This window comes from Ranitomeya imitator, chromosome 6 (assembly GCF_032444005.1).
Source record: "Ranitomeya imitator isolate aRanImi1 chromosome 6, aRanImi1.pri, whole genome shotgun sequence".
Classification (NCBI taxonomy): Eukaryota; Metazoa; Chordata; class Amphibia; order Anura; family Dendrobatidae; genus Ranitomeya; species Ranitomeya imitator.
Window position 1 is genome coordinate 67,695,131 of NC_091287.1, and position 26,310 is coordinate 67,721,440.

A 26,310-nucleotide genomic window follows, 5' to 3' on the forward strand; every position below is an offset into this window, starting at 1 on the left:
CAAACTCGCTGAGACGCCTATGTTTGCCCCGTCGTGTTGCAGTCGGGTTAGCCAACTCCAGGGTGCCTCCAGTTTAGGAGCTTCCTATGTGGGCTGCGTGAACTGGTAGTCAAGGCTGGTTCTGTAGTGCCAGTAGGCCCAGTTCCCCCTGTAGGACTGTTGGGGTTCGGTAACTGCGGCTGCCTCGCGGCCTAGCTGTTCTCTCCTCTCCTGTGGGCCTTGGGGTCCACCACCTGGTTCCAGCACCGTCAGCTGGTTCCAGGCCGAGCCTTTGGCTTAGGTGCCTCCTCCTGGGTATCCGAGTTCCGCCAACGTCAGGCGGTCCTTGGTAGTGCTTTTAAGCGCGGGCACCTACAGCTTAGTAACCGGGTTCCAGCACCGCCAGCTGGTCCTCGGTCGTGCCATTGGCTCTTGCACACTGGGGCAACGCATCTGGGTTCCAGCACCGCCAGCTGGTTCTCGGCAGTGTTCTTGTCACAGGTACTCCCTCGTGCCAAGCCTGGTTTCAGCACCGTCAGCTGTTTCCGGGTTGTGTCAAGCTCACTGAGACGCCTATGCTTGCCCCGTCGTGGTGCGGTCGGGTTAGCCAACTCCAGGGTGCCTCCAGTTTAGGAGCTTCCTATGTGGGCTGCGTGAACTGGTAGTCAAGGCTGGTTCTGTAGTGCCAGTAGGCCCAGCTCCCCCTGTAGGACTGTTGGGGTTCGGTAACTGCGGCTGCCTCGCGGCCTAGCTGTTCTCTCCTCTCCTGTGGGCCTTGGGGTCCACCACCTGGTTCCAGCACCGTCAGCTGGTTCCAGGCCGAGCCTTTGGCTTAGGTGCCTCCTCCTGGGTATCCGCGTTCCGCCAACGTCAGGCGGTCCTTGGTAGTGCTTTTAAGCGCGGGCACCTACAGCTTAGTAACCGGGTTCCAGCACCGCCAGCTGGTCCTCGGTCGTGCCATTGGCTCTTGCACACTGGGGCAACGCATCTGGGTTCCAGCACCGCCAGCTGGTTCTCGGCAGTGTTCTTGTCACAGGTACTCCCTCGTGCCAAGCCTGGTTTCAGCACCGTCAGCTGTTTCCGGGTTGTGTCAAGCTCGCTGAGACGCCTATGCTTGCCCCGTCATGGTGCGGTCGGGTTAGCCAACTCCAGGGTGCCTCCAGTTTAGGAGCTTCCTATGTGGGCTGCGTGAACTGGTAGTCAAGGCTGGTTCTGTAGTGCCAGTAGGCCCAGCTCCCCCTGTAGGACTGTTGGGGTTCGGTAACTGCGGCTGCCTCGCGGCCTAGCTGTTCTCTCCTCTCCTGTGGGCCTTGGGGTCCACCCCCTGGTTCCAGCACCGTCAGCTGGTTCCGGGCCGAGCCTTTGGCTTAGGTGCCTCCTCCTGGGTATCCGAGTTCCGCCAACGTCAGGCGGTCCTTGGTAGTGCTTTTAAGCGCGGGCACCTACAGCTTAGTAACCGTGTTCCAGCACCGCCAGCTGGTCCTCGGTCGTGCCATTGGCTCTTGCACACTGGGGCAACGCATCTGGGTTCCAGCACCGCCAGCTGGTTCTCGGCAGTGTTTTTGTCACAGGTACTCCCTCGTGCCAAACCTGGTTTCAGCACCGTCAGCTGTTTCCGGGGTGTGTCAAACTCGCTGAGACGCCTATGTTTGCCCCGTCGTGTTGCAGTCGGGTTAGCCAACTCCAGGGTGCCTCCAGTTTAGGAGCTTCCTATGTGGGCTGTGTGAACTGGTAGTCAAGGCTGGTTCTGTAGTGCCAGTAGGCCCAGCTCCCCTGTAGGACTGTTGGGGTTCGGTAACCGCGGCTGCCTCGCGGCCTAGCTGTTCTCTCCTCTCCTGTGGGCCTTGGGGTCCACCACCTGGTTCCAGCACCGTCAGCTGGTTCCGGGCCGAGCCTTTGGCTTAGGTGCCTCCTCCTGGGTATCCGAGTTCCGCCAACGTCAGGCGGTCCTTGGTAGTGCTTTTAAGCGCGGGCACCTACAGCTTAGTAACCGTGTTCCAGCACCGCCAGCTGGTCCTCGGTCGTGCCATTGGCTCTTGCACACTGGGGCAACGCATCTGGGTTCCAGCACCGCCAGCTGGTTCTCGGCAGTGTTTTTGTCACAGGTACTCCCTCGTGCCAAACCTGGTTTCAGCACCGTCAGCTGTTTCCGGGGTGTGTCAAACTCGCTGAGACGCCTATGTTTGCCCCGTCGTGTTGCAGTCGGGTTAGCCAACTCCAGGGTGCCTCCAGTTTAGGAGCTTCCTATGTGGGCTGCGTGAACTGGTAGTCAAGGCTGGTTCTGTAGTGCCAGTAGGCCCAGCTCCCCCTGTAGGACTGTTGGGGTTCGGTAACTGCGGCTGCCTCGCGGCCTAGCTGTTCTCTCCTGTGGGCCTTCGGGTCCACCACCTGGTTCCAGCACCGTCAGCTGGTTCTCGGCAGTGTCTTTTGCTCTTGTACCTTCTGCTCCCCATCCTGGTTCCAGTACCGTCAGCTGGTTCCGGGCAGAGCCTTTGGCTTAGGTGCCTCCTTCTGGGTATCCAAGTTCCACCAACGTCAGGTGGTCCTTGGTAGTGCTTTCAGGCTCGGGTACCTCCTGCTTAGTAACCGGGTTCCAGTAACGTCAGCTGGTCCTCGGTAGTTCCATTGGCTCTTGGACCTTCGGCTACCCATCCGGGTTCCAGTACCGTCAGCTGGTTCTCGGCAGTGTCTTTTGCTCTTGTACCTTCTGCTCCCCATCCTGGTTCCAGTAACGTCAGCTGGTTCCGGGCAGAGCCTTTGGCTTAGGTGCCTCCTTCTGGGTATCCGAGTTCCGCCAACGCCAGGCGGTCCTTGGTAGTGCTTTTTAGCACGGGTACCTCCTGCTTAGTAACCGGGTTCCAGTAACGTCAGCTGGTCCTCGGTAGTTCCATAGGCTCTTGAACCTTCGGGTAGCCATCCGAGTTCCAGTTCCATCAGCTGGTTCTTGGCATTTTCTCAGCCTTCTTGTACCTTCTGCTACATTTCCAAGTTTAAGACCCTAAAGTCGACGACCCGGAAGACCACCCCGATGACGACGACGACGACGACCCGGAAGACCACCCCGATGACGACGGCGGAGACGACGACGGCGGAGACGACGACGGCTGAGACGACGACGGCGGAGATGACGACACTGGAGACGACGACCCTGGAGACGACGACATGGAAGACCGAGAAGCAGAAGAACAAGAGGCTGCAGAACAAAGAGCAGAAGAACATTAAGCATAAGACTTAATATCAGAGCAAAAGATATTATCTAAATTATATGCAGAAGAAGACTAAGCAGTGTATGGGGGTGAGTCCGTTCCTCCTCGTGGTGCCCCTGGATAAAGCCTGATGCTGCAGGCCAAACTGAACGCGGACAAATGTAACTTTTGTGACTGGCAGAACGGAAGGTGTAATCTTCCAACTTTTATAGATAACAACTACGGGAATGCCTGTCACAAATGAGAATATGATGAAGAAGTAGAATAGGAAGAATAATAACAGTGGAATAAAAAGAATATGTAGAATAGGAAGAATAATAATAGTTGAATAAAATGAATATGAAGAATGTAATAAAAAAAAAATAGGTAGAAGATGAAGAAGAAGATGAATAAGGTGAAGAAGAAGTTGATGTCAAAGATGCTGATGATGATGAAGATGAAAGTGTGGGAAAAGTAAAAAAAAAAAAAGAAAAAAAAGAAGGGGAAGGGCGTGGAATAGTGAAACATCAATATCTGACAAAATAAAAAAAAATTTACATACTCAATATCTTTTTCACTCCGAACGTCTTTAAAAAAAAACAAAACATGCTATTCTATTTGATTGGGCTAAACCTCATTGCCTTTAATGTCTCCGCCACCTCCCACAATACATCCTACATTATTCTTAGTTGTTTTCCTTGATGTAGAATGAACCTACAAGGAAAGAAAGGGTTTATTTTAATTCCGATATTTTGGTCCCATTGACTTGCATTGGGATCGGGTATCGGTATCGGCGATATCCGATATTTTTTGAATATCGGCCGATCCCAACCGATACCGATACTTTCCGATATCGGAAGGTATCGCTCAACACTAGTAGAGATCGATTTCAATAAACAATCCTGGATAAATTTACCTTTGACACTCTACATGAAAGTGAATCCGTTTGTTTTATGTAGACAATTGCATTCTCAGTTGCTGTCAGCTCTTTCATGTAGACTGTAACATCAGCTATAATAAAGGTACTAATCAATATACTGCAACTACTGTACATACTGTATAAGGTGTAGGGAATGTCAGATAAGAACCTAAATTATTATTGCTCATCTTCTCTACATTGTATTCACTGATCACTAGTAGAATATGACATGTATAGTATCTGGTGTGGAGAACTTGCTTAGTATTCACAATTATCATTATGCAAGATAGGATTTCACATTGCTGAAACTTCAACAGTTCAGTATTGATTTTACAATCCCACAAACTCCCAGTCACCTGGATGAATTACCACAAATGCAGGTCCCTTCATTTCTAATTACATGATCAGAAGACATTTGTGCTGCAGGTGATTTGGAGAGCTTGGAAGAGTAGAGGATAATACTGCCAGGAAGATGAATACTCTGAATTTTGTACGAGATCTCCTATAAGACCAAGGATTTAGGGAAAATATTTCTTCTTTTGTCAGCTGGGAATTGTGACATTTCATTATCTGATACAAACTGACTATATCAAATTCTGTTTTAATTAATCTATTTAAACAAACATTCAACAAAAATGGAACTCGTAGAATCCTTTCTAAGTATGTTTGTGTAGGTGCACTAACATGCTTACATATAACAAACAAATAAAGTTGCACTCTGTAGTGTAAATATGAAATATATGAATATCATTACTGCTCTAGATAATAAGAAAAAAATGGAGATACTTAGCACATAATGTGGCCAATTCATTCATGCCCAGCAGCCAACGACAAGACAATCTCTGATTCTACACTAGACACGTAGGTTCCCAGAAAACCGGAGATCGCCTTGTCATTGGCTGCTGGACATGCATGAATTGGCCAAATAATGTGTTAAGTATCCACATTTTTTTCCTTATTATCTAGAGTCCATTCAAATCTGCCTTTCTGAAGTCCTGAGACTGAGAACTTGCTGGTCTTCCTCCTCTGTAATCCAAAATTTGAAGATAACATGATAGCTGCCTCCTAAATTCACAACCACCATTACTTCCTCAATCATTCCCTCCCTGTTGGTAAGAATTAGTTCTTAGATTGCAGATCCTCTTGTGCCCTCTTCAACCTTTCGAAAGATAAAGTTGTCAGCAAGAGAAGATGAGAATTTTCTGGACCCATTACTTTTGACTGATAGAGATTCCCAACAAATATCTGGGTAGATAAAATACTTATAGATGTAATACTTTTTTGAGAGCAAATAGATCTGATGTCAGAAGAGTTCATCCATATATTCAGTCCATAAAGGTGGCCTATTGTAAACATTTACAATAGTGTCACTACAGTAGAAATAGAACCAAAAAACACATGGGCTACTTGCACAGTGAACAAGTCTGTAGAAACCTGTTCACACCACCAAAGAACTTGAAGACACAAGTTCTTTGGTGGTGTGAACAGGTTTCTACAGACTTGTTCACTGTGCAAGTAGCCCATGTGTTTTTTGGTTCTATAATTGTTTTCTTGTTTCTACAAGACTGGGGAGTCCACCATTCCTCTGTGGGTCATTTGCATTATAGCTGTTCCATCCTGCACGTCCACATGGATATTTTCTCTCCGAACCCTGCTTATACAGGTACTATACAGATGATCAGGTTTTCAAATACATCAGATAGGGATTATATACATTAGATAGGACTGCTCTATTATGGGTATACCTTGGCGATTGGTGGAGCAGCTTAACATACATTCTTTTGGAAAAAAAGTATTAACTAAATACCCTGTATGTTTTTCATTTTTTTACTAGCACTTGCTTATTTACTGTGACTTTTTTACAACAGAGTATTTTTGTCCTCCCTGTGCGCTTTTGTGTCTTTACAGTAGAAATAGTATAATAGGGACTGATAGATCTTCCACTTCACCCAACCCAGTAGATGGACACCCAACCTGGAGTGTTCACATTTCCAAAATTTAGTGGCAGGCACCACCAAAATGGCATCAATTTCACCACAGTAGAAATAGTATAATAGGGAACCAACAAGTTTTCCACTACACCCAACTCAACAAGTGGACACCCAACCAGGAGTGTTCACATTTACAAAAATTATTGGCAGACACCACCAAAGTGGCACCAATTTCAGCACAGCTGAAATAGTATAATAGGGACTGACAGGTTATCCATTATTCCCAACTCAGCAGATGGACACCCAACCAGAAGTGATAATTTTACAGAAATTAGTGTCAGAGACACCACCAAAGTGGCATCAATTTCACAAGAGTAGAAATAGTGTAATAGGGATTGACATTTCTTCCACTACAGCCAAGCCAGCAGATGGAGAGATACAATCAGGATCTCAACATTTCCAAAAATTGTTGGCATACACCACCAAAGTGGCATCAATTTCACCATAGTAGAAACTGTATAATAGGGACCGACAGGTGTGAAATATTAATTATTAATTGAATTATTCTTATTCTCAATTCTGTACTGAACACATTGTCTCTCGCTGACGTTACAAAAGATATTTCTGTATATGTAGCTCAGAGTATAAGTTAACACCATATAGAGGGAACACGTGATCTGTGGGACATATAAATAACATCTCTGGTGTGGGGGCTTGTCACATGGGAGCTGTCACCTCCTGCTTTCACAATCATTCTCCATGGACATCAGACAAGTCACACAAGGAAGGAACAGCTGATAGCCATGATTCTACTCCATGAAAGAAAGATGACTTCTATTACATCTCAGAAATGATGAGTAACAAGAGCTGATATTTACAAATGGACAATCTGTTCGTAACTATTTTTTCATCTATTTTTATGTTTTGCTGCAATGTGGTTTTTCTGAGGACAATTCAATAAACCACTACATTTTTTATGAAAATATCATGACATTTTTTCTTTAAGAGTAACACACCTGGTAAAGTCCTAATTAAATAAATGTGCGAAATAAGCATATTTAACAACAGGTCTTTCACTATACGCAACCCAGCAGAAGGACACCCAACCAGGAGTGTTCACATTTCCAAAAATTATTGTCAGACACCACCAAAGTGGCATGAATTTTACAAGAGCAGAAATTGTATAATAGGGATTGACATCTCTTCCACTACAGCTAACCCAACACATGGACTCCCAACCAGGAGTATTCACATTTCCAAAAATTAGGGCATGACACCACTCAAGTGGCATCAATTTCAGAAGAGTAGAAATAGTATCATAGGGACCAACACATCTTCCACTACAGCCGACCCAGCAGATGTAGACACATCTTCAAATTTTAAAAAATGAGGGACTGACACCACTGAAGTGGCATAATGTTCACAAGAGTAGAAATAGTATAATAGCGATCTTCTACTACAGCCAACCGAGCAGATGTAGACCAACCATGACTGTTCACATTTCCACAAATTTGTGTTAGCATCTGCAGCAGTAAGAACAGCAGGCACAGAAGTCACACTAAAGTAAAGATATCACAGAGTGCAGTTACACAAGATTGATGCAGCATGCTAAAAAATGCAACATCATCTAGTTTGTACAATCTGCGATTGGGGTGCAAAAGTCAATTGAGATCCATGACTAAACATCTTGATGAAAGTTAGGCGGTCTACACTTTCAGGGGACAGCCAACTGTGCTTATCCATCAGGATACCAGCAGCAGCCCTGAAGACACGTTCTGAGAGAATGCTGAATGCCGGGTATGATAAAACTTCCAAAGCGTGTGAGGGGAGCTCAGGCCATTCATCCATTTTGGAAGACCAAAATGTGAAAAGGTCGATACCATCCCTGCTAGTATTGATATTCAGTTCTAGCTACTCCTGTACAATCCTCTCTATTCGTTCACCACGTGTAAGACTTGGACTCTGTTGTGTTGGCACACGAACTGGTCTGAAAAAGTGTCAAAGGACTCACAGAAATTGCTTCTTCATCTGGGACTCCCACCTACTCCAGGCTATTCAAAGTCTGCTCCAGCATATAGATAACTGGAATAGTAATGCTGATGATGGCGGTGTCAGCGTTAACCATCTTAGTAGCCATTTTGAAACTGCAGAAGGGTGTAGAAGTCCTTAATCTGTGCACACTCCGTAAACGTGATATGCGTCACGTCCATACTTTTTTGGCCCAGGCTCTGCGACATGACATACTGCATCAGGGCTCATTGCTGCTGCCACAGTTGCTGCAACATATGCAGAGTGGAATTCCTCCATGTTGGTGCATCACATATCAAACTGTTAACTGGCTTGGACAAAGAGATCTGTATCAAAGCAGGTAAATGACCTGAGGGTTGCAAACTGTGAAAGTGAGCACACAGCTTCCATGCTTTCTGCAGCAGCTTCCCCAGGTCAGGATAGTGGCAGGGAAAACACTGTACCACCAGGTTGAGGATGTGAGCCATACAAGGCATGTGTGGGATCCCGTAGGGCCGCCACCAGGTTTGCACCATTATGGGACATGGCCTTCCCTGGATGCAGGTTCAGCGGAGACAGCCTGTGCTCAAACTCGGCCTGAAGAGCTGTCCACAACTCTTCAGCTGTATGACTGCAATCTCCTAGGCATAGCAATTTTAACACTGCCTGATTGCGATGAGCCCTGGATGCGCAGTACGAAGGTGGTTGGGATTCACTCTGCACCGTTGGAATGCGTGTCTCATCAAGGCAGAGGTTGAGTGCGTAGGTGGAGGACCCAAATTTGGTGGATGAGGCAGAGTCAGTGGAGGAAGTGTGAAATGTAGAGGTTTGTCCTGCAAGCCTTGGGGATTCCAAGACTTGTGGAGCAGCGCCTGCCCCCACTGCCACCAGAGTCACCCAGTGCCCAGTCAGCGAGATGTAATGCCCTTGGCCATGCTTAGTTGTCCAAGTGTCTGTGGTGAAATGCACCCTCGCAAACATTGATTTAGTCAAGGAATGGGTGACGCTGTCTGTAATATTCAGGTGTGGTGCAGACACAGCTTTCTTAGAAAAGTAATGGCATCTGGGCAACTGGTTATGGGGGACTCTGACGGCCATCAGCTTTCAGAAACCATCTGTATCTACCAAACTGAAAGGCAGCATTTTCGTGGCCAACAGATTGGAGATGGTGGAGTTCAATCTCTTAGCTTTGTCATACATAGGAGGAAACAATCTGTTACGTGGCCACAACTGCAGGACCATGGGCTGGCTGCAGTGCTGAGAGAGGGCAGAGTACAGTGAACTAGACAAACTGTTGGACCATGAGGGAGATTGTTGTGAATTCTGCTCTTGGGCTCCCTCCGGTGGTTATGAGTGGTAGTGCTGCTGTCTTTGGATCGCAGCATTTATCAGGTGTATCCACTTTTTGCAATTTGGGCTGGGCTATTTAGTCCTGCTTTATCCTTTAGTCGGTGCCAGTTGTCCATTGTTTTTGGAGGATTCACATCCATACCTGGTCTCTCCTGTTTTGCTGTTCATTTCAACCAAGATAAGTTCTGGCTTTGTTTTTGCTGTCCACCTGCTGTGGACCTTATAGTTCTGTGCATTTTCATGTGTTGTCTTGTCCAGCTTGTCTGTGAAGGATTTTTTGCAGCCAAGCTGTGTCTCTGGAGATGCAGATATACCCTCCATGTCTTTAGTCAGATGTAGAGATTTGTATTTTCTGTGGTGGATATTTTCTAGTGTTTTAATACTGACCGCATAGTACTCTGTCCTATTCTTTCTTTTTAGCTAGAATGGCCTCCTATGCTAAATCCTGATTTAAAGTCTGCATATGTTATTTCCCTCTCATCTCACAGTCAATATTTGTGGGGGGCTGTCTATCCTTTGGGGATTTTCTCTGAGGCAAGATAGTTTTCCCGTTTCTGTCTTTAGGGGAAGTTAGTTCTTAGGCTGTGTCGAGGGGTCTAGGGAGTGTTAGGTACTCCCCACGGCTACTTCTAGTTGCGATGCTAAGTTCAGGGTTTGCGGTCAGTACAGGTACCACCTTCTCCAGAGTACGTCTCATGCTGGTCCTAGGACACCAGATCATAACAGGAGATGCAGGTGGAGATGTTACAGTGGATTGAGAAAGTTGTGGCATGCGCGTTCTCTGAGATCGGTCAAAAACAGCAGGCATGTCCGCTTCATTACAGCTGACGGCAGGCTCTCAGTCAGTATGACTGGAGCGAGTAAAGAACCCAAGGCTCTGTGGTCGGAGACCTGCGTCACAATATTTGGCACGGTAACAGAGGAGGAGGAAGAAACAGCAGATGTAATTGATGGGGTGGCTGATGGTTGTTGAGGTCTGCTGGTCCACAATGGGATTCCCAGAGCAATGCATGTTGATTGCACATGTGAAGGTTCATACATGTAGTAGTACATATATGCTAGCCACCTTAGGGAGAGACCCAAGTTGGGCTAAATGTAGCGGGACGAAAGAGACCGAAAAGCCCTCTACTTAAAGGAAATACATAGTGGATGATTTCCTGAAACAGAAAGTACTTGCAAGCAGCATAATACAAAGAATATCAGGTTCACCCAGAATCCTTTGCAGTAGGCGGAGCTATGCAAATCATCTCTTTCCACCCCTGTCTAATCCACAGCGCTTGGAACCGCCAAGCGTGCAATGCTGCGGATTAGTTTCTAAATTTACACAGCCAACCAATTCCTACCTGTGGACACGTGTTTCGGGCTTTAGGCCCTCATCAGCACAGGGCTGGAATTGGTTGGCTGTATGGAGTGGGGCTCGGTGAGCAAGCGATACATATATGCTAGCCACCTTAGGGAGAGACCCAAGTTGGGCTAAATGTAGCGGGACGAAAGAGACCGAAAAGCCCTCTACTTCAAGGAAATACATAGTGGATGCTTTCCTGAAACGGAAAGTACTTGCAAGCAGCATAATACAAAGAATATCATAGTAACATAGTAACATAGTTAGTAAGGCCGAAAAAAGACATTTGTCCATCCAGTTCAGCCTATATTCCATCATAATAAATCCCCAGATCTACGTCCTTCTACAGAACCTAATTGTATGATACAATATTGTTCTGCTCCAGGAAGACATCCAGGCCTCTCTTGAACCCCTCGACTGAGTTCGCCATCACCACCTCCTCAGGCAAGCAATTCCAGATTCTCACTGCCCTAACAGTAAAGAATCCTCTTCTATGTTGGTGGAAAAACCTTCTCTCCTCCAGACGCAAAGAATGCCCCCTTGTGCCCGTCACCTTCCTTGGTATAAACAGATCCTCAGCGAGATATTTGTATTGTCCCCTTATATACTTATACATGGTTATTAGATCGCCCCTCAGTCGTCTTTTTTCTAGACTAAATAATCCTAATTTCGCTAATCTATCTGGGTATTGTAGTTCTCCCATCCCCTTTATTAATTTTGTTGCCCTCCTTTGTACTCTCTCTAGTTCCATTATATCCTTCCTGAGCACCGGTGCCCAAAACTGGACACAGTACTCCATGTGCGGTCTAACTAGGGATTTGTACAGAGGCAGTATAATGCTCTCATCATGTGTATCCAGACCTCTTTTAATGCACCCCATGATCCTGTTTGCCTTGGCAGCTGCTGCCTGGCACTGGCTGCTCCAGGTAAGTTTATCATTAACTAGGATCCCCAAGTCCTTCTCCCTGTCAGATTTACCCAGTGGTTTCCCATTCAGTGTGTAATGGTGACATTGATTCCTTCTGCCCATGTTTATAACCTTACATTTATCATTGTTAAACCTCATCTGCCACCTTTCAGCCCAAGTTTCCAACTTATCCAGATCCATCTGTAGCAGAATACTATCTTCTCTTGTATTAACTGCTTTACATAGTTTTGTATCATCTGCAAATATCGATATTTTACTGTGTAAACCTTCTACCAGGTCATTAATGAATATGTTGAAGAGAACAGGTCCCAATACTGACCCCTGCGGTACCCCACTGGTCACAGCGACCCAGTTAGAGACTATACCATTTATAACCACCCTCTACTTTCTATCACTAAGCCAGTTACTAACCCATTTACACACAATTTCCCCCAGACCAAGCATTCTCATTTTGTGTACCAACCTCTTGTGCGGCACGGTATCAAACGCTTTGGAAAAATCGAGATATACCACGTCCAATGACTCACCGTGGTCCAGCCTATAGCTTACCTCTTCATAAAAACTGATTAGATTGGTTTGACAGGAGCGATTTCTCATAAACCCATGCTGATATGGAGTTAAACAGTTATTCTCATTGAGATAATCCAGAATAACATCCCTCAGAAACCCTTCAAATATTTTACCAACAATATAGGTTAGACTTACTGGCCTATAATTTCCAGGTTCACTTTTAGAGCCCTTTTTGAATATTGGCACCACATTTGCTATGCGCCAATCCTGCGGAACAGACCCTGTCGCTATAGAGTCCCTAAAAATAAGAAATAATGGTTTATCTATTACATTACTTAGTTCTCTTAGTACTCGTGGGTGTATGCCATCCGGACCCGGAGATTTATCTATTTTAATCTTATTTAGCTGGTTTCGCACCTCTTCTTGGGTTAGATTGGTGACCCTTAATATAGGGTTTTCATTGTTTCTTGGGATTTCACCTAGCATTTCATTTTCCACCGTGAATACCGTGGAGAAGAAGGTGTTTAATATGTTAGCTTTTTCCTCGTCATCTACAACCATTCTTTCCTCACTATTTTTTAAGGGGCCTACATTTTCAGTTTTTATTCTTTTACTATTGATATAGTTGAAGAACAGTTTGGGATTAGTTTTACTCTCCTTAGCAATGTGCTTCTCTGTTTCCTTTTTGGCAGCTTTAATTAGTTTTTTAGATAAAGTATTTTTCTCCCTATAGTTTTTTAGAGCTTCAATGGTGCCATCCTGCTTTAGTAGTGCAAATGCTTTCTTTTTACTGTTAATTGCCTGTCTTACTTCTTTGTTTAGCCACATTGGGTTTTCCTATTTCTAGTCCTTTTATTCCCACAAGGTATAAACCGCTTACACTGCCTATTTAGGATGTTCTTAAACATTTCCCATTTATTATCTGTATTCTTATTTCTGAGGATCTCTAAGCTGGTCAAACTTTGCCTTCCTAAAGTTCAGTGTTTTTGTGACTCCCTGACAAGTCCCCCTAGTGAAAGACAGGTGAAACTGTACAATATTGTGGTCGCTATTTCCTAGATGCCCGACCACCTGCAGATTTGTTATTCTGTCAGGTCTATTAGATAGTATTAGGTCTAAAAGTGCTGCTCCTCTGGTTGGATTCTGCACCAATTGTGAAAGATAATTTTTCTTGGTTATTAGAAACCTGTTGCCTTTATGGGTTTCACAGGTTTCTGTTTCCCAGTTAATATCCGGGTAGTTAAAGTCCCCCATAACCAGGACCTCATTATGGATTGCAGCTTCATCTATCTGCTTTAGAAGTAGACTTTCCATGGTTTCTGTTATATTTGGGGGTTTGTAACAGACCCCAATGAGAATTTTGTTACCATTTTTCCCTCCATGAATTTCGACCCATATGGACTCGACATCCTCATTTCCTTCGCTAATATCCTCCCTTAAAGTGGACTTTAGACAAGACTTTACATAGAGACAAACCCCTCCTCCTCTCCGATTTTTACGATCCTTTCTAAACAGACTGTAACCCTGTAAGTTAACTGCCCAGTCATAGCTTTCATCTAACCATGTCTCGGTTATTCCCACTATGTCAAAGTTACCTGTAGATATTTCTGCTTCTAGTTCTTCCATCTTGTTTGTCAGGCTTCTGGCGTTTGCGAGCATGCAGTTTAGAGGATTTTGTTTTGTTCCAATCTCCTCGCTGTGGATTGTTTTAGAAATGTTCTTACCTCCCTTCTGAGTATGTTTTCCTGGATCTTCTTTGTTCAAGTCTAATGTTTTTCTTCCCGTCCCCTCTTCTTCTAGTTTAACGCCCTCCTGATGAGTGTAGCGAGTCTTCTGGCGAATGTGTGTTTCCCAGGTTTGTTGAGGTGTAGTCCGTCTCTGGCGAGGAGTCCATCGTACAAGTAATTCACACCGTGGTCCAGGAATCCGAATCCTTGTTGTCTGCACCATCGTCTTAGCCAGTTGTTTGCATCAAGGATCCTGTTCCATCTCCTGGTGCCATGCCCGTCTACTGGAAGGATAGAAGAAAAAACTACCTGTGCATCCAGTTCCTTTACTTTCTTCCCCAACTCTTCAAAGTCTTTGCAGATTGTCGGTAGGTCCTTCCTTGCCGTGTCATTGGTGCCAACATGTATCAGAAGAAATGGGTGGACGTCCTTGGAGTTGAAGAGCTTTGGTATCCTATCGGTCACATCCTTGATCATCGCACCTGGAAGGCAGCATACTTCTCTTGCAGTTATGTCCGGTCTGCAGATGGCTGCTTCTGTGCCTCTCAGTAGTGAGTCTCCCACCACCACCACTCTTCGTTGCTTCTTGGCTGAACTTTTTGCTGTCACTTGTTGCTGTGTGCCCTTTTCTTTTTTGCTTGCTGGTATTGCTTCATCCTTAGGTGTGCCATCTTCATCCTCTACAAAGATTTGATATCGGTTCTTCAGTTGTGTGGTTGGTGATTTCTCCATGGTCTTCTTGCTTCTTTTGGTCACATGCTTCCACTCATCTGCTTTTGGAGGTTCTCTGACACTTTTTTCACCTTCTGTGACCAGTAGAGATGCTTCTGTTCTGTCTAGAAAGTCTTCATTCTCTTTGATGAGTTTCAAAGTTGCTATTCTTTCTTCCAGACCCCGCACCTTTTCTTCTAAAAGGGCCACTAGTCTACACTTCTGACAGGTGAAATTTAATTCTTCTTCTGGTCGATCTGTGAACATGTAGCACATGCTGCAGCTCACCATGTAGGTTGTCACATCTGCCATGTTGCTCCTAGATCCTGCTGACTTGCTGTGTGTTTTCCTTCTTGTGTAATCTACTCAGCCAAGCTCTCTTGCAATAATGTCCTACAGGCAAAAATTTGGTGATGCTTTCCAAGCAGCTGGTCCCGGCTGTACCCAACGATCTTCTAGCTTAGGGAGACTCTTCGCTTTTCCCAGAAGGCACCTGGAATATGCAAATTAGCCTCCTCAAGCTTGAATCCCTGGTTTGGTGATTCTTTCCAAGCAGCTGGTCCCGGCTGTACCCAACGATCTTCTAACTTAGGGAGACTCTTCGCTTTTCCCAGAAGGCACCTGGAATATGCAAATTAGCCTCCTCAAGCTTGAATCCCTGGTTTGGTGATTCTTTCCAAGCAGCTGGTCCCGGCTGTACCCAACGATCTTCTAGCTTAGGGAGACTCTTCGCTTTTCCCAGAAGGCACCTGGAATATGCAAATTAGCCTCCTCAAGCTTGAATCCCTGGTTTGGTGATTCTTTCCAAGCAGCTGGTCCCGGCTGTACCCAACGATCTTCTAGCTTAGGGAGACTCTTCGCTTTTCCCAGAAGGCACCTGGAATATGCAAATTAGCCTCCTCAAGCTTGAATCCCTGGTTTGGTGATTCTTTCCAAGCAGCTGGTCCCGGCTGTACCCAACGATCTTCTAGCTTAGGGAGACTCTTCGCTTTTCCCAGAAGGCACCTGGAATATGCAAATTAGCCTCCTCAAGCTTGAATCCCTGGTTTGGTGATTCTTTCCAAGCAGCTGGTCCCGGCTGTACCCAACGATCTTCTAGCTTAGGGAGACTCTTCGCTTTTCCCAGAAGGCACCTGGAATATGCAAATTAGCCTCCTATCAGGTTCACCCAGAATCCTTTGCAGTTGGCGGAGCTATGCAAATCATCTCTTTCCACCCCTGTCTAATCCACAGCGCTTGGAACCGCCAAGCGTGCAATGCTGCGGATTAACATCCACTAATGGAAATACATAGTGGATGCAGGAAAGCATCCACTATGTATTTCCTTTAAGTAGAGGGCTTTTCGGTCTCTTTCGTCCCGCTACATTTAGCCCAACTTGGGTCTCTCCCTAAGGTGGCTAGCATATATGTATCGCTTGCTCACCGAGCCCCAATCCATACAGCCAACCAATTCCAGCCCTGTGCTGATGAGGGCCTAAAGCCCGAAACACGTGTCCACAGGTAGGAATTGGTTGGTTGTGTAAATTTAGAAACTAATCCGCAGCATTGCACGCTTGGCGGTTCCAAGCGCTGTGGATTAGACAGGGGTGGAAAGAGATGATTTGCATAGCTCCGCCTACTGCAAAGGATTCTGGGTGAACCTGATATTCTTTGTATTATGCTGCTTGCAAGTACTTTCCGTTTCAGGAAAGCATCCACTATGTATTTCCTTTAAGTAGAGGGCTTTTCGGTCTCTTTTGTCCCGCTACATTTAGCCCAACTTGGGTCTCTCCCTAAGGTGGCTAGCATATATGTATCGCTTGCTCACCGAGCCCCACTCCAGACAGCCAACCAATTCCAGCCCTGTGCTGATGAGGGCCTAAAGCCCGAAACACGTGTCCACAGGTAGGAATTGGTTGGCTGTGTAAATTTAGAAACTAATCCGCAGCATTGCACGCTTGGCGGTTCCAAGCGCTGTGGATTAGACAGGGGTGGAAAGAGATGATTTGCATAGCTCCGCCTACTGCAAAGGATTCTGGGTGAACCTGATATTCTTTATATTATGCTGCTTGCAAGTACTTTCCGTTTCAGGAAAGCATCCACTATACATGTAGTAGTCAAATTATTGGACTTTTTCCCTCTACTTAGTTGTTTTTGCAAAGTTAGCAGATTATGTTAGTTGTGTCATCCTTTGTGGTGTCAAAAAATGCCCAGGCTAGGTAACCCTTGCCACCTCTGTGAGCTGCAGATCCGCAAATGCTGCTGGTCACAGCCACAGTTGTGGCTGAGAATGCATTGCTCGTTGTGGCTGCATCACTACATGTCTGTGATGTATGGCGCAACGTAGCCTCCTCATCTTCCTCCTCAGGTAACCTATTTAGCTGTGTGGTTCTTTGTTCTCGCCACCTGTGATCTAATATCTCATAATCATCATCCTCTGTGTTATCGCATTCATCACATTTAGAGTTGCCCTCCTCCTCTTTCTGCCCTGACAGCACAGTACAGTCCCCATGAATCTCAGATATCTGAGTCTCATCAGGATCACCTCCACCCCCAGTGGTTAATGTCTGCTGAGTTGGTGCAGACGCTTTCCTCCTCTGGATTTTGTGAAGCTTTGGAGCAGACCTTTGATGCCCATGTCTGTTCACGAGGGTCAGGATGCTGCATGGACCCTACTTTGTCCTGCCCCGGATCCAAGCTAAATAAAAGTGGGCATCGGTGCAGATTTCCTCGTCTTGGCTCTGTGAAGCTTTTGAGTACACTTCTCATGCCCATGGCATAGAATGTGTGAACAGATCTTCAGACTCACCCATCTGGAGTTCCCTACAGTCAGCTGCACGGTTGGAGAGTGGAGACATGGGAAGCAAGAGTAATTTGAGTGCCAACTCTGTGGACTGTACTTGGTGTGATGTTGAGGTGGAAGACAAGGAGGAGAGGCCACTTGAAGTTGCGCTTTCCAGCCACTAGAGCACATGCTCTTTCTGGGCATCATCATCAAGGCATACCGCTGTGCGTCTGCCATAAAATAGGTTGTGGAGTAGCTGGGGGGTTGCATTGTACCCTATAAGGAGGCTGCATTATACTTTGAGGGGCTACATTATAATCTATGGGGGCTGCATTATACCCTATGAGGGGGCTACATTATATTCTATGGAGGCTGCATTATACTATATGAGGGGGATGCATGATACTATATGAGTGGACTGTATTATACCCTATGAGGGGGCTACATTATATTCTATAGGGGGCTGCATTATACCCTATGAGGGGGTTGCATTATACTCTATGAGGGGGCTACATTATATTCAATGGGAGGGCTGCATTATACCCTTTGGGGGGCTGCATTATACCCTATGAGGGGGCTGCATTATACCCTATGAGGAGGCTGCATTATACACTATGAGGGGGCTACATTATACTCTATGAGGTGGCTACATTATATTTTATGATGGGGGCTACATTACACCCTATGAGGAGGCTGCATTATTCACTATGAGGGGGCTACATTATACTCTATGAGGTGGCTACATTATATTCTATGATGGTGGCTACATTATATTCTAGGAGGAGGGCTACCCCAACCCCTGCTATATCATTAAGATGTGTACTACCCTATATTATACCCTGATAATAGTGTGTTTTACTGCACAATTGGTGGTTTTGTATTTATTTCTATGTAGCTACATAGTGGGCTTCAAGAATGATTTTCTAGTGGGTCCAAGGTGCTCCAGTCCGATGCTGTTATATATATATATATATATATATATATATATATATATATGTATAGTTTATGAAAAACATACAATTCTAAGCACATGTTCAACAAAAACCAGGCAAAATGGCAAAAAGAAGTTTTGCATGTTGAAAGAAAATTACGAGGGCTTCTCACAAAATTAGAATATAATCAAAAAGTAAATTTATTTCAGTTCTTCAATACAAAAAGTGAAACTCATATATTATACAGAGTCATCACAAACAGTCATCTATTTCAAGTGTTTATTTCTGTTAATGTTGTTGATTATGGATTACAGCCAATGAAGATCCAAAAGTCATTATCTCAGTAAATTAGAATACTTTATAACACCAGCTTGAAAAATTAATTTAAAATCTGAAATGTTGGCCTATTGACATTTATGTTCAGTAAATGCACTCAATACTTGGTCAGGGCTCCTTTTGCACCAAATAATGACTGCTTAGGTGTTATGAAAGCCCAGATTGCTTTGATAGCAGCATTCAGCTCATCTGCATTGTTGGATCTGGTGTCTCATCTTCCTCTTGACAATACTCTATGGGGTTAAGGTCAGGAGACTTTGCTGACCAATAAAGCACAGTGATATCATTGTTTTTAAACCAGGTATTGGTACTTTGGCAGTGGGGACAGGTGCTAAGTCCTGCTGGAGAATTAAATTTCCATCTCCAAAAAGCTTGTCTGCAAAGGGAAGCATGAAGTGCTCTAAAATTTCCAGGTAGACGGCTGCGCTGACTTTGGTCTTGATAAAACACAGTGGACCTACACCAGCAGATGACATGGCTCCCCAAACCATCACTGATTGTGGAAACTTCACACTAGACCTCCAGCAGCTTGGATTGTGGCCTCTCTACTCTTCCTCCAGTCTCTGAGACCTTGATTTCCAAATGAAATGCAAAATTTACTTTCATCTGAAAACAACACCTTGGACCACTGAGGAGCAGCCCAGTTCTTTTTCTCCTTGGCCTAGGTAAGACGCTCCTGGTATTGCCTATTGGTCATGAGTGGCTTGACACAAGGAATGCGACACTTGTTGCCCATGGCCTGGATACGTCTGTGTGTGGTGGCTCTTGAAGCAATGACTCCAGCAGCAGTCCACTCCTTGTGAATGTCCCCCAAATTTTTGAATGGAATTTCCTTAACAATCCTTTCAAGGCTGCGGTTATCCCGGTTGCTTATGCTCTTTTTTCTACCACACTTTTTCTTCCACTCAACTTTCCCCCCTTGTGGAGTGTGTCAATGACTGCCTTCTGGACTAGAGTTGAGCGACCTTGACCTTTTTAGAGTCGAGCCGGGTTTTGCGAAACCCGACTATGTCCAAAGTCGGGTCGAGTGAAATCGGCCGATTATGACGTAAAGTCGGGATCGACCGAAACACGAAACCCAATGCAAGTCAATGGGGCAGCATAGTCGGCAGTGAGTGGGGGCCAGGAAAACACCTAGAGTGCCCATTTTAATGTCAAAACCATCCATTCTTCTTAATGAAGCTTGTCAAGCGTAATTTACCTTATAATAATTGGAAGGCATTTGAAATTGGGGGTCATTTGGCTAAAGTTGTGGGGGGTAGGGCTGGTTCAAGTAATTAGTGGGCCCAGGAAATCTGGACCACGTCACGGCAGTGGAGCAGGGAGAGGTAAGTATTTCAACTTTGCAAGTGCTGTGAACCTGAGCAAGCAGGGGGGGCCCACTCGTTGGCATTGGCACTGGCACAGGGCCCCTCAAAGTACAGCGGTGTGTTTGCACGGCGGGGGCGCCTCCCACCGGCAGCAACACTTTTGCGTACTATGAGAGGCCCTGTGCCAGTGACGTCGCCAACTAGTATTCCTCCCCCCACCTGATGAAGGAACCTGCACTTTCATCTGCACCTTCCTCTTTGTCCCCGTGTAAGGTGGTATGGTATGCGGGAAGAGCAACCTGACTTTCAGCAGGGTCACAATGTTGTTGTGTAGCGTGCACGGGGAATGTTGCGTTATGGGTCAATGTACCAGCAGACTCATCTATCACTGGCTGGGCAATGGGCACGATGAAGTGGAAACACAGATATAGGCCCAAAGAAGAAAGTGGGCTAAATGCAGTTCAAAATTGGTAACACAGGAATAACCAGGGGGCATTGCAGTGGAGGACAACTGGAATGAGAGGCTGACACAGAGAGTAGGGCCAAATCAGTAAGTAGTCGAAATGCAGTTCAAAATTGGCAACCGTAGTAAACAGGCGGCACAGCTTTGTTCAGTGGAGGAGAACAGCAAGGAGTGGCAGACACCGATAGTAGGCCCCAACCCAACTAGTAGGCCAAATGCAGTTTAACATTAACAACTACTTAACGAGAGGCTGAAAATGGAATTTCAGGACAGGAAACCAGGAGAACAGCAAGGAGCGGCAGACACCGATAGTAGGCCCCAAACCAACTAGTACGCCAAATGCAGTTGTTCCATTTAACCACAATTTAATGAGAGCCTGAAGATAGAAGCTCAGGAAAGGCAACCTGGTGAAAACCTTGGAGTGTAACACAACCTGTCTCTACACCCCATACCAAATTTGTAGGCCTAATGCAGCGTAGTTTCCACCAACTACTAAACGAGAGCCGGAAGATCGAAGCTCATGAAAGGCAACCCGGGGAACACCTTGGAGTGTAACACAACCTCTCTCTACACCACGAAAGGGCTGATTCTTAGGAAGGAAGGCTGTTGTAAATAAGCATTGCGCGTCCGAGGGTGATTATATTCTTATTCGGTATCTACTCACCCTCGGACGCGCCATGCTTCTTGATTTGTAATTAATGTTTATTTGCAATGTGCTTTTGACTTACTCAATTATTTTTTTAATTATTGATTTTATTAAATTAATAGTTTAACATCTTATTGGAAATAATTTAAAGGAGACGCGACAGGACAACACTCGGTGGATGCCATATCTGTGTTAACAACTCCAAAAAACTTTCAGTTAACTTCTTGCAGGAGAAAGAAATTGTAGCTGTTGGACCTTTGTAGTACAGTTCCAGATATTTGTTGTGTGTTTGTTTTGATTGTTAAAATGTCTGCATTTGAGATCTCAACACGATCTTATTTTTTATAATCAAATTAATTTTTTAAATATTTTATTAGGTTGGTTCAAGGGGTACACGGGCCGCAGTAGACAGGTCACTGGAGGCCTAGTGGAAGGAGGGACCGCAGATGCGCCACTGTTTCACCCATACACAATTAGTAGGCCTAATGCAGCGTAGTTTCCAACAGCTACTAAACGAGAGCCGGAAGATCGAAGCTCAGGAAAGGCAACCTGGGGAACACCTTGGAGTGTAACACAACCTCTCTCTACACCACGGAAGGGCTGATTCTTAGGAAGGAAGGCTGTTGTAAATAAGCATTGCGCGTCCGAGGGTGATTATATTCTTATTCGGTATCTACTCACCCTCGGACGCGCCATGCTTCTTGATTTGTAATTAATGTTTATTTGCAATGTGCTTTTGACTTACTCAATTATTTTTTTAATTATTGATTTTATTAAATTAATAGTTTAACATCTTATTGGAAATAATTTAAAGGAGACGCGACAGGACAACACTCGGTGGATGCCATATCTGTGTTAACAACTCCAAAAAACTTTCAGTTAACTTCTTGCAGGAGAAAGAAATTGTAGCTGTTGGACCTTTGTAGTACAGTTCCAGATATTTGTTGTGTGTTTGTTTTGATTGTTAAAATGTCTGCATTTGAGATCTCAACACGATCTTATTTTTTATAATCAAATTAATTTTTTAAATATTTTATTAGGTTGGTTCAAGGGGTACACGGGCAGCAATAGACAGGTCAGTGGAGGCCTAGTGGAAGGAGTGACGGCAGACAGGCATCAAAGGCCTAACATTGGGCTGGCTGTAGGCAAGTTAAAATTGGTTCCAGGGGAACACGGCCATCAGTGGCCTGGTCAGTGTAGTTGTAGTTGAAAGAACGGGACGCAGACAGGCTTCGAAGGCCTAACATAATAACATAGGGCTGGCTGTAGGCAAGTTAAAATTGGTTCCAGGGGAACACGGCCATCAGTGGCCTGGTCAGTGTAGTTGTAGTTGAAAGAACGGGACGCAGACAGGCTTCGAAGGCCTAACATAACAAACTTGGGCTGGCTGTAGGCACTTTTAAATTTGTTCCAGGGGTACATGGGCAGCAGTGTATGGTCAGTGGAAGTCTAGTGGAAGGAGTGACCGCAGACAGGCTTCCAAGGCCTAACATAACAAACTTGGGCTGGCTGTAGGCACTTTTAAATTGGTTCCAGGGGTACACGGGCAGCAGTGGTCTGGTCTGTGGAAGTCTAGTGGAAGGAGTGACCGCAGACAGGCTTCGAAGGCCTAACATAACAAACTTGGGCTGGCTGTAGGCACTTTTAAATTGGTTCCAGGGGTACACGGGCAGCAGTGGTCTGGTCAGTGGAAGTCTAGTGGAAGGAGTGACCGCAGACAGGCTTCCAAGGCCTAACATAACAAACTTGGGCTGGCTGTAGGCACTTTTAAATTGGTTCCAGGGGTACACGGGCAGCAGTGGTCTGGTCAGTGGAAGTCTAGTGGAAGGAGTGACCGCAGACAGGCTTCCAAGGCCTAACATAACAAACTTGGGCTGGCTGTAGGCACTTTTAAATTGGTTCCAGGGGTACACGGGCAGCAGTGGTCTGGTCAGTGGAAGTCTAGTGGAAGGAGTGACCGCAGACAGGCTTCGAAGGCCTAACATAACAAACTTGGGCTGGCTGTAGGCACTTTTAAATTGGTTCCAGGGGTACACGGGCAGCAGTGGTCTTGTCTGTGGAAGTCTAGTGGAAGGAGTGACCGCAGACAGGCTTCGAAGGCCTAACATAACAAACTTGGGCTGGCTGTAGGCACTTTTAAATTGGTTCCAGGGGTACACGGGCAGCAGTGGTCTGGTCAGTGGAAGTCTAGTGGAAGGAGTGACCGCAGACAGGCTTCCAAGGCCTAACATAACAAACTTGGGCTGGCTGTAGGCACTTTTAAATTGGTTCCAGGGGTACACGGGCAGCAGTGGTCTGGTCTGTGGAAGTCTAGTGGAAGGAGTGACCGCAGACAGGCTTCGAAGGCCTAACATAACAAACTTGGGCTGGCTGTAGGCACTTTAAATTGGTTCCAGGGGTACATGGGCAGCAGTGTATGGTCAGTGGAAGTCTAGTGGAAGGAGTGACCGCAGACAGGCTTCCAAGGCCTAACATAACAAAATTGGGCTGACTGTAGGCACTTTTAAATTGGTTCCAGGGTAACACGGCCAGCAGTGGCCTGGTCAGTGTAGTAGTTGTAGAAAGAAGGGACCGCAGACAGGCTTCGAAGGCCTAACATAACAAAAATGTCAAAACAATGGTATTGTCAGTGCCAGGCATTGAAGGATGTCAGCGCCTAGACTACACATTGGTGAAGCTGTGAGAGATAATTTTGCTAGTGGTAGAGCACTGTTTGAGCTGGGGGGGGAACTGTCTTGTGGCCGGCGGTACAGGCACAGGGCCCCTCATATTACAACGGTGTGTCTGACGTTGGGTGCGCACCACCACCGCCAGAGACACTTTATTGTACTATGAGGGACCCAGTGGCAGTGCCGTCGACCAAAAGCGGCCACACCCACCTCTTCAGACAAACAGCACTCTCAAGGGTCCAAGCGCAAAGTGGCGATAGCACGACCCCGTGTGGGGAGTTTGGCCATTTCGTGAGGTGGAAACATGTCGTATGCTGGACAATCAGGTGAAGAAAATTACGAGATTGGAAAAGTCATTCAGAATAGTCCACAGGCAAGACCTTTTCATAGGAAAGCTAGGTGTCAGCCGGGCAGGGTGGGGCAAAAGATTTTGAAATCCAGTTGTGGTTCATTTTAATGAAGGTTAGATCATCTACATTTTGGGTAGCCAGACGAGTCCTTTTTTCTGTTAGTATTGAACCTGCAGCACTGAATACTCTTTCTGATAGGACACTAGCTGCCGGGCAAGCAAGCTCCTGCAATGCATATTCTGCCAATTCTGGCCAGGTGTCTAATTTGGATGCCCAGTAATCAAATGGGAATGACAGTTGAGGGAGAACGTCGATAAGGGATGAAAAATAGTTTGTAACCATACTGGACAAATGTTGTCTCCTGTCACTTTGAATTGATGCTGCAGTACCTGTCCTGTCTGCGGTCATAGAAAAATCACTCCACAACCTGGTCAGAAAACCCCTCTGGCCAACGCCACTTCTGATTTCTGCCCCTCTAACACCTCTGGTCTGCTGGCCCCTGGAGCTCGTGTGAGAACGATCACGGGCGCTGTGTGCAGGGAATGCCAGAAGCAAACGGTCAACAAGAGTTGATTGTTTTGTTGCTAATATTAGTTCCAAGTTCTCATGTGGCATAATATTTTGCAATTTGCCTTTATAGCGAGGATCAAGGAGGCAGGCCAACCAGTAATCGTCATCGTTCATCATTTTTGTAATGCGTGTGTCCCTTTTGAGGATACGCAAGGCATAATCCGCCATGTGGGCCAAAGTTCCCGTTGTCAAATCTGCGGTTGTGCTTGGTTGAGGGGCAGTTGCAGGCAAATCTACGTCACTTGTGTCCCTCAAAAAACCAGAACCCGGCCTTGCCACGCCACCAATTTCCCGTGCCCCCGGGAAAGCTTCCTCATTAAAAATATACTCATCCCCATCATCCTCCTCATCCTCCACCTCCTCTTCGCCCGGTACCTCGTCATGTACACTGCCCTGACCAGACAATCGCTGACTGTCATCAAGGCTTTCCTCTTCCTCTGGTGCAGACGCCTGATCCTTTATGTGCGTCAAACTTTGCATCAGCAGACGCATTAGGGGGATGCTCATGCTTATTATGGCGTTGTCTGCACTAACCAGCCGTGTGCATTCCTCAAAACACTGAAGGACTTGACACATGTCTTGAATCTTCGACCACTGCACACCTGACAACTCCATGTCTGCCATCCTACTGCCTGCCCGTGTATGTGTATCCTCCCACAAAAACATAACAGCCCGCCTCTGTTCGCACAGTCTCTGAAGCATGTGCAGTGTTGAGTTCCACCTTGTTGCAACGTCTATGATTAGGCGATGCTGGGGAAGGTTCAAAGAACGCTGATAGGTCTGCATACGGCTGGAGTGTACAGGCGAACGGCGGATATGTGCGCAAAGTCCACGCACTTTGAGGAGCAGGTCGGATAACCCCGGATAACTTTTCAGGAAGCACTGCACCACCAGGTTTAAGGTGTGAGCCAGGCAAGGAATGTGTTTCAGTTGGGAAAGGGAGATGGCAGCCATGAAATTCCTTCCGTTATCACTCACTACCTTGCCTGCCTCAAGATCTACAGTGCCCAGCCACGACTGCGTTTCTTGCTGCAAGAACTCGGACAGAACTTCCGCGGTGTGTCTATTGTCGCCCAAACACTTCATAGCCAATACAGCCTGCTGACGTTTGCCAGTAGCTGCCCCATAATGGGAGACCTGGTGTGCAACAGTGGCAGGTGCGGATGGAGTGTTTGTGCGACTGCGGTCTGTGGACGAGCTCTTGCTTCTGCAGGAGGACGAGGAGGAGGAGGAGGAGGAGGGGGTGCGAACGGCTACAGACAACTGTTTACTAGACCGTGGGCTAGGCAGAACTGTCCCAAACTTGCTGTCCCCTGTGGACCCTGAATCCACCACATTTACCCAGTGTGCCGTGATGGACACGTAACGTCCCTGGCCATGCCTACTGGTCCATGCATCTGTTGTCAGGTGCACCTTTGTGCTCACAGATTGCCTGAGTGCATGGACGATGCGCTCTTTAACATGCTGGTGGAGGGCTGGGATGGCTTTTCTGGAAAAAAAGTGTCGACTGGGTAGCTCGTAGCGTGGTACAGCGTAGTCCATCAGGTCTTTGAAAGCTTCGCTTTCAACTAACCGGTAGGGCATCATCTCTAACGAGATTAGTCTAGCTATGTGGGCGTTCAAACCCTGTGTACGCGGATGCGAGGCTAAGTATTTCCTTTTTCTAACCATAGTCTCATGT